Here is a 9,929-nt window from a genome sequence, read left to right on the forward strand (position 1 = left end):
ATTAATAGGGTAGTTAACGAATGGAATAGATTTAGTAACCATGTAATGAGCTTTGAAACTATCGGTTGTTTTAAGAAAAGGTTAGACAACTTCATGGATGGGGATGACAGGTGGTAATGAACATTGAACTGCCTAATGTAGGCCTTATGGTCTCTTACAGCCCCCTTCATTCTTATGCTCTTAGGTATCGACAGGCGATGTCACAGAAATGAATAGAATAGCCTGACGACAGTAGCCAAATTAAAAACAGTAAAGTTCACCACCCGTTGCAGAAAGAATCTGTGAAACGTATTCCGCACTTTGTGAGAGGCTTGTCAAGGTTGCTTAAAAAAAAAAAAAAAAATGATCGTGTGTTTTCTGAACTCCATAATTAGTGCCAAACTTCTTCGTGTAAGACATAAAGGGTTTTTAAAGCCATCACCGGTGAAGAAAATTGGTCTGTTTTTTTTTTTCTGTTTACTTGTAGAATAGAACACAACACTCCTTTCGATGTGATAAGACGTTTTATAAAACAAAAATAAAATGGGGTACGTCTGGTAGAAAAATGAACAAAAAACCTGGTTGCCAAAACACTTCCTTAAAAAAAAAAAAAAAAAGATAAATAAAATAAAATAAAATGAGTAGAATAAATAATGTGGGTAAGATGAATAAATAAATAAAGTAGATAAGATAAATAAAGAATATAATTTGCATGTGTGATGATATCAAATCCTTTATTCTTTTGTTTATGCTGTGATGCTTACAGCGAGCATTCAAAACGGTATTTTGTCACGAAGTTTCTGCTTCTTCCCACTCAGCTGGACAGAATCCTCCTGTATCGGCCGGGACATTACTCTGCAGGGTACCCCACCGTGTGCCGGGGGTGGGGTGGGAGGTGGTTTTTCGATCGTGAGCAGGTAACAGGCGATTGCCTAATCAAGCAGTTGAGCATGTCTACTGCCTGGGTCACGCGTGCGCAAGAAGATGCGCGCGCAAACACATGGATGCACAACCACACCGAATTACCGAACTGGCCTGCTAACTCACCGGTCTGAGTTCAGTCCCCATTCAGGGCTGAAAAGCATTACAGCATTACAAGCTGGTACCCCGCTCTGCTGGGCAAGGAATTGTGTGTGTGTGTGTGTTAATGTCTGCCTGTGTGTTGTAAGTTTACTGTATCACCTATAATTGGGCCTTATATTAGTTTTGAGCTCTCATTCGGAAGGGAAATAGCTGTCAACCACGAGTTCAAAACATGATCCAGGTGGTGAAAGTGGTGAATCACACACACAAACACACACACACACACACACACACACACACACACACACACACACACACACACACACACACACACACACACACACACACAATTGGATGCCATAAACAAATTGGGGCATGTAATATATGGAAGGGTATTGGTAATGACAAGGTAGTCGAGGAGATGGTGTAGATATGGGTGATAATGGTAATGATGACGATAAGATTGTAGCTCTAATGACGACGGTCTTGAGTACGGTCGTGGTGATAGATGACGTTGACGTGATTGTTGATAATAATGACCATTTCCTCGGGTATAATGATTACGATGGCGGTGCGTATGATAATGCTACAATGAGTAGCACCATGAATAGAGTGATGTTCAGCCTTTGAATTCTCTAATGGTACGTCAGTAAAAGTGGGAAAAAAAAAAGTTCTTTTGGGTGTGGTTTTCATGTGATGCCGGGGGGAGGGGGGGTTGATGACAAAGCAGACCTCTAGTGGAGGATACTGAGGTTGGGGGTGAAAGGGGGGAATGGGGAATTGACCATCGGACTGAGGGGTCGGGGATAGGGTGGGGGGGAGTGATAGTAAGGCCCGGGGGGGGGGAGAAAGGGGAGCAAGAAGCTGTTATGGACTTGGACGACGAGTGGGTCGTGGGTGACGAACTACTAGCTAGAAAGGGAGAGAGAGGTTGTTTGTCCGTTGCGCCGGGAGGACTGAACGCCCCGTGATCTTCGCTTGTGACACTCGAGGGGAGGGGGGGTGGTCGAGGTTCGAGATTGGATGAGGCAAACTTATGACGAATTGCGTCCTGTCGTCTTTTTTTTTTTTTATCTATTTCATTGATCTCTTCATCGATTTTATTTATCTATTCTGTGTTTATTGTGTGTATTTATTTTGTTATGTTTGTTCTTTGGTTAGTTTGTTCGTTTATTAGTTTATTTATTTATTTTTGGGGGGGGTGATGAATATTCGAATATATCATAGTGAATCATTTGGCGCCCAAACCTCAAGTGGATGGTATAACCTCCTGTACCTTCCCCCTTGGGGAGTGGGAACTAGATGATTTATATCACTTGAGATAAATTATTAATACGGGCATTGGAAAAATGTTGCAGGAATGGATAGGATGCGCCATAGGCTCCGAAAGGAGTTCAGCGGGGAGCTGGAGGTAGCTGAGAGTATGGGAGAAATGTTCGTAAAATATTGGAGAGACTTTTTTTCGGCGGTGAGGGCCAGTGAGTGGTGTGGTGTCGCCGAACGAGTGGGGAGGTGAAGGTGGTAGAGAAAGGGTCTAAATGGTGGTGGTGGTAACTGAACGAGGGATGAACACTTTGGGCTCGGAAAACTACTGTTGATACCAGAAGAATGGAAATTGACTTGGGATGCTGAAACATACGCTCCACCTACCCCTCCCCCACTCTCTCCTCTCTCTCTCTGTCTCTCTCCTCTCCCTCGCTCTATCTTTCTCTCTCTCTCTCTCTCTCTCTAACTCTCTCTTTCTCACACACACACATACACACACACACACACACACACACACACACACACACACAAGTCAGAATAAAATGAATGAATGATATGGAGACGCTCTGTAGGAGTTTCTAGAGATATGACTGGGTCAAGTCCGCTTCAGTTATTAAGCCTTTTAATTTCTTTCCTAAACGCTCTATTTTTTCCTGACTGCTGCCGGTCGATTTCAGTCGCCTCAAGGGATACCCTTGAGGTTTGGTAACAACCTTGTAAGATTTATTCTGGATAACAGCGGGTGTCGTCATTTTGCTTGTGACGTCACTTTTTTCGTTTTCTCTGCAAAGTGTGTGTCTTCAAGAGTTGATCTACTCTTTTGCCCTCCGTCAAGGATCTTAAGTATCTTTCATTAAGAAATGGATCTAGGGAACATCCAACCATCATGGAATAAGGATTTTTTTTTAGTCCATCGAAGTTGAGTCAGGAAAAAAGAGAACGAGTTCGTTTTCTCTTTTCCCCTGACGAAATTCTGTGAACTTCTTCACGCTGTACTACCTAATTCCCAAAATGACCTCGTTAAAACTTTTGAAAACACAAACAAGAAACTTGACAATGAACTACTAGCTGTCAGTTTTAATGGTTTATGTGTATGCGTGTGTGTTTCTGTTTGTGGTGATAGTATGTGTCCTTCAATGATTTGTTCAACAGGAAATTAATTTCTCTCTCTCTCTCTCTCTCTCTCTCTCTCTCTCTCTCTCTCTCTCTCTCTCTCTCTCTCACTTTGTCTGCCTATCTCTTTGTTCGTGCGTGTGTGATCGCGCGCACGTATGTGTGTCTGTGTACGTGTGTTTGTGTGTGTGTATTTACCTAGTTGTATCGCACAGAAAGGGGAGCTACGCTCGTAGTGTCCCGTATGTGTGTGTGTGTATTCACTTGGTCTTTGGATCACGTGTTAGACTTGTGATCGACAGCTATTTCCCTCCTGGAAGAGAGCTCAGAGCTCGTAGGTCCGATCTATGGGTAATGCTATGACCTTGCACACACACACACACCCCCAACTCCCCGCCCACGAGAGTTGGAGTAACACCCCTCAGCGCTGCGATACTGATATTATTTCAGCCCCGGGCGAGGGTCGAACCCGGACCTCCGTAGTGGCAGGCCAGAGCTCTAACCACAGCGCCATGAGAGGTGTGTGTGTGTGTGTGTGTGTGTGTGTGTGTGTGTGAGAGAGAGAGTGTATGTGTATATGTGAGTGTGTGTTTGTGTGTATGTGTGTGTGTCTGTTTATTTGAGTGTGTGTGTATGTATGTGTGTGTGTTAAATATGGATGAGGAGACGGGAATTCATTGGAGCGACGCGACACTGAAGGATGAACGACATCTATCGGAGAGAGGACTTAGGGTGTTAGGGGTTGGAGGGGAAGGAAGGTTAGGGGGGGTTAGGGTGTCGAGTGTGTTAGAGGGGGGGGCGAAGAGATGAAAGGACGAGCACCGTGTAATGAGAGAAACATACACACACCCTGAGTGCTGTGAAAGGAGTCTTAAGAGATTCTGTGGTGGTTTGTGACTCAAAGGACATCATCCTTCATCGTTGAACCCTTTTGACCCCCATGACCCAAGTCGTGGACTTTATCTCCCCCCCCCTCTCTCTCTCTCTCTCTCTCTCTCTCTCTCTCTCTCTCTCTCTCTCTCTCTCTCTCTCTCTCTCTCTCTCTTTCCCCCCTCTCTCTCTCTTTCCCCCCCTCTCTCTCTCTCTCTCTCTCTCTCTCTCTCTCTCTCTCTCTCTCTCTCTCTCTCTCTCTCTCTCTCTCTCTCTCTCTCTCTTTTTCTCTTTCTATCTTTATCTCCGTCCCTCCTTCCTTCTCCCTCTATCCATCTCTCTATCTCTTTGTATCTCTCTAAATCTATCTTTCTCTCCCCCACTCCTTCCACCCCCTTCTCTCTCTCTCTCTCTCTCTCTCTCTATCTCTCAGTCTGCCTGTGTGTCTGTCTGTCTGTCTGTCTGTCTTATATAGCGCCATGGTGTCAGTTCTTTTTATGCCCTGAACCATTCTAATAGTCGGGAGAGAATTACCAGAATGAAAGGCCTGTGCCAGTTGCCAGCCGATATCAGGTGTTTTATATAACACGGTATGTGGAATTTGTGTGTGTGTGTGTGTGTGTGTGTGTTTGCGAGTGTGTGCATGTGTGTGCATGTCTTTGTGTGCGTGCGTACATGTCTGTGTGCGTTCATGCGTGTGTTTGTCTGTCTGTGCACGGGCGCGTATATGCCAGTGTCCGCGTACGTGTGTGTGTGTGTGTGCGCGTGCGCAATATCGCTTTTTTGTGTGTTCCTACTATCAAGGTGAAAATTATAGTGCCCCATCCTCTAATTTATAGCACTATGATTTATATTCTGTCAGACTACCCAATTTTACGTTCAATTTGTGCTTATTTAGAGCGTATACTACTTGTAAGTCATCAATTTTACAAGTGTGAATCACCATGGTCTTGGATCATGTGTTGGATTCGTGATCGACAACTATTTCCCTTCCGGAAGAGAGCTCAGAGCTCATATATGACCGATCTATGGGTAATGATGTGACCTTACACGCACACACACACACCCAACTCCCCACCCACGAGAGTTGGAGTAACGACCCGCTGCGCAGCGATACTGAAATTATTTCAGCCCTGGGCGGGATTCGAACCCGGACCGCCGTAGTGGCCGCCGGGAACTCTAACCACTGCACCACGAGTGTGTGTGTGTGTGTGTGTGTGTGTGTTCCTACCTAATTGTATTTCCCATTTTATTACTTGCAGGAAGAAGGTACTCTCGTCGTTTACCACCTCATCGTCTCTATCCATCAAACTGAGCCTTGAATTCATTAATGTCTTTTGACTCGATAATTTCCTCTTTATATTTATTGCAAAAGTTGGTGCCCTTGTCTAGATTTTTTCTCTTCAAGCACCTTGTCTCTCTCTCTCTCTCTTTTTCCGAACTTCCAGTCACTCACCCATCCCAAACAAAGCGATCTTCCCTTTCAATTTTGTCTACTATCTTCATTGTTCTGAACACAACAATGTTACCACATTCTATTATTCTTTTATGATGAAGGAAGAGCTAGTTTTTTCTAAACTTTACTTATACGGGCTGTCTGCCATGCTGGGGACCGTTTTGGTTGCTGTTATTTGTATTCTCTAGATTTTGTTCGTAGATTTTGTGTGTGTGGGGGGGGGGACGGATCACTTTCTCGGAACTTTTTCGTTATCTCTACATCCATAAAATGAAACGCCACTATTGTTTGCCAATGGTTTATGTCCCACAAAAAAATCCTATTACTAAGTTTATCGGGTGAAAAATTATCTATAACACTTCAAGTCCTCGCCGTTCTTTGCTCTTGTTTCATTTTTCAAGTAAACTGTTGGTGATCTATTTGTATTTTTCCCACTTCCAGTACTTTGCACATCGTAGGCTTTGGAGCTCATTTCCTACATGTCGCTTCTATCGCAAATTCTATCTACAACTTTTTGTAACAACCTGCAATCTTCTTCGTCGTCTCTTTTCTTCGTAATCTTTGCATCATGAGAAAAAAAAATGTCGTTCCTTCCATCGTGTCGTTTACATGAAACACGAACATCACGGGTACCAGTACCGATCCTTGTGGGACTCCACCATCCAAACATTCTATCGCTTACTCGTGCCCCACATGTAACAAACTTTCAGGAAGTCTCTCATTCATTCATTTACCTATTTTGTTTATGAAGGAGAAGGAGTACGAAAAGAAGCTGAAGGAGGAGTGGGAGGGAGTAAAGGATAGAGCAGAGATGGGTGTGGAGGAGGAATGGGGATGGTTCAAGGAGGGAGTCTTAAAGTGTGCAAGGATGGTGTGTGGAACAAGAAGGACAGGGGGAAATAGAAGAAAGGGTAGTGAATGGTGGGATGAGGAAACAAAGAAGGCTGTAGAAGAGAAGAAGCGAGCATTCACAGATTGGTTACAAAAGAGGACAGGGGAGTCATATGAGACGTACAAAGAAAAGAAAAGAGAAGTAAAGCAAAAGGTAAAGGAGGCAAAGAGGAGAGCAGATGTGAAATGGGGTAGGAGTATGACAGAAAATTTTGAAAGTAATAAAAAGATGTTTTGGAAAGAAATTAAGAGAGGAAGAGGAGGCGAATCAAGTAGGGAAGAAAAGGTAAAAGGTACAGATGGAGAGTTGATAATGGAAGAGATGGCAGTGAGGGGAAGATGGGCAGAATATTTTAGGGAGTTGCTAAATGTGAAGGAGGATAGGGAAGGAAAGATAGCTGCAGTGGGAAATGCGAAGAAAATGAGAGTGATGAGTGAGGAGAATGGAGGAGAAATAAGGAAGGATGAGGTGAAGGCAGCTGTAAAGATGATGATAAGACAGATATGTGAGAAAGCTATAGGAAAGGGGAAGGATGTTTTTTGGGCTTTCATGGATCTGGAAAAGGCTTATGATAGGGTAGACAGAAAGGCACTGTGGGAGGTTATGCAGATTTATGGGATAGGAGGAAAGCTTTTGGGAGCTGTCAAGAGTTTTTATGAGAGTAGTAGAGCATGTGTTAGGATTAGAAATGGAGAGAGTGAGTGGTTTGAAGTAAAGGTGGGACTTCGTCAAGGATGCGTTATGTCGCCCTGGCTGTTCAACTTATACATGGATGGGGTGGTGCGAGAGGTGAATGCTAGGGTAGTGAGTCAGGGATTGGAGATGGTTAAAGAAAATGGAGAAAAGTGGGAGGTGAGCCAGCTGTTGTTTGCGGACGACACTGCGCTTGTGGCAGGGTCAGAGGAGGGATTGAGGAAGCTGGTGGCAGAGTTTGGGAGAGTGGTGGTTTAAAGAGTGTAATGAGGAATAGACATTTGGGAATGGATGCGAAGAGGAGACTGTATGAAGGAGTGATTGTGCCAACAGCACTGTATGGGGCAGAAACGTTGTATGTATGTATTTATTATTATTTATATTATAATGTTTATTTTTATTATAATTTTTTCCCATCCGACCTAGTTATGGACCAAAAGGTCTGTCGGCATGCTTCTCCTTTGTAATTTCAGGAGGTTTCCTCCAAGTCCTGCCGTGTGCGTCTCCACAGTAGTCATTTGTGTGATACCTTGTCAAAGTGTTTCTCTAGATCCTGATACACACAGTCCACCCATCCGTTTCTCTCTTGCGACACAGTAGTGTATGCGTGCGTGTATGATGCACCATGGCCCTTGGATCATGTGTTGGGCCTGTGGTTGACAGCTGTTATACAGTCTGACAAGAGCTCATATATAGACTGAACTGTGATAGAATTCGTGACCTGACTCACACACACATCCCATCCCCTTGCTCAAGGGGGGCAGTTACGCTTGCTTGCACTGCTGCTGATGCTTTCATGTCGCAAGCGAGGCCAGAACTCTGACTTCCTGTATGAGATGTTATGACGCTAGCCATTGCGTCCATGTGAGCGCGCGATGGTGTGTGTTTTCTGTAATTACACTTTTTCGAATGAGTTTATGACCTTCACCGCCTAATAATCGCGAGCACACGCACATATGTACACGCGCAAACACACACACTCACACACACACACACACACACACACACACACACACAAGATCCAAAACCATGGTGAATCACACACACACACACAAATATATACAGATGAACATGCACACACAAATATGTAAACATGAACATACACACACAAATATATACACATGAACATACGTACACAAATATACACACGAAGGCACACACGCTACTCACATACACTTATACTTTGACCATTCCCCCGCTCGCACACATACACATGTATATAAACGTGCCTTAGCGCGTTGGAATCGAAGCAAATATGCATACAAAGCACATGAAAATACAAAAGGGGATTAGGGAATGCATTATGTCTGCTGGTATTTGCGAATTCCTCTTGAGTAGACAATGCAGAATCATGGGGTCAGTTGCAAAACAAGTCCGAAGCCACGACGGTTTTTAACTGATTTGAGCAGAGATTTGAAAGTGGCCACTTCCTGCCAGTGTGCCCCGTGGTCGAAATCGTCTGGGAACCAGACCTCCCTGATGTACTCCGAAAATGTCGTGTGCTCACAGGGTACATAATATTCCAAGACAGTTCTCGTAATTACCGCTTGGGGGAAAGAAAACACGAATTTTCTTCCTTCATGGGGAACGGTTGCCACTCACGAACAATTCTTGTTAACCCCGTTGAGTGGTATTAGGTTTTATTTCGCTGAATTGGAGCCTTTAGAGGTTTTAGAAAAAATAAAATTGCTCAAACTCGCTCGCAGTGAAAGGAGTTAACGGCTGCCTGATGCATTTGCCCCGTGCTTTCGAGGCGCATTTTCATTCGTGATGATTCACGCTGAGAATAATGATGGCCAGAACGATCTTGTTTTTAATTTGGTTTAGCGAAGACGCGCGTGGAAATGTATCAGTGGGTCTAAGTCAACTTCGCCTTTGACCGCTCATGACTCCCAGACGTTGAGGGCACCACGAGAGGAAAACCATTATAATTAACTCGAAAGAAAAACTGCACGTTTTCTGCATGGTTGTCATGTGCACGAAAATAATCCCACTTCCAACCGACAGCCGTAATGACTTTGCATATCGTTCTCCAAAACGTCGAAATTTTGTTTTTGTTTCAAACGCGTCGTCTGTCAGACCGGTCCATTTGTTCCGACGCGGGCAGTCCGGGACTCAGATGGAGGGAACTTTCTATGGCGCGGTGAGTTTTTGCCGCGAAGAGAACGTTTGCTTACACTCGGCTCTCTAGGCAGGAGGACCAGTCATCATTAGTCAGAATGACCTTTTCAGTATGCGCCGAGGGGCCTTTCATACAGTTCAGAGCTCTCATTAGTGTGATAACGCCCCATGTCAACAGAGCTATTGTCTCTCCATTTTGAGTACCATCATGCCTTGCGTGGAACAGATATATATATATATATATATATATATATATGATGGTGGAAAAAGAAGCCACGGTTCTAGTTCCGAGTTCCTGAGTTTATTCCTGACCGGTTTCGCTCTATGCTTCTTCTGAAGAAGCATAGAGCGAAACCGGTCAGGAATAAACTCAGGAACTCGGAACTAGACCCGTGACTTCTTTTTCCACCTTCATCAACTTGTCACAATGTACCAACATATATATATATATGATGTAAGCGGAATAGGAAACACAGGAGTCTTAGTCTTGAGTTTATTCCTTACTAGTTTCGCAGG

The sequence above is a fragment of the Oratosquilla oratoria genome, chromosome 11, assembly GCF_046742065.1.
Source record: "Oratosquilla oratoria isolate Oo_2021 chromosome 11, ASM4674206v1, whole genome shotgun sequence".
Taxonomy (NCBI): domain Eukaryota; kingdom Metazoa; phylum Arthropoda; class Malacostraca; order Stomatopoda; family Squillidae; genus Oratosquilla; species Oratosquilla oratoria.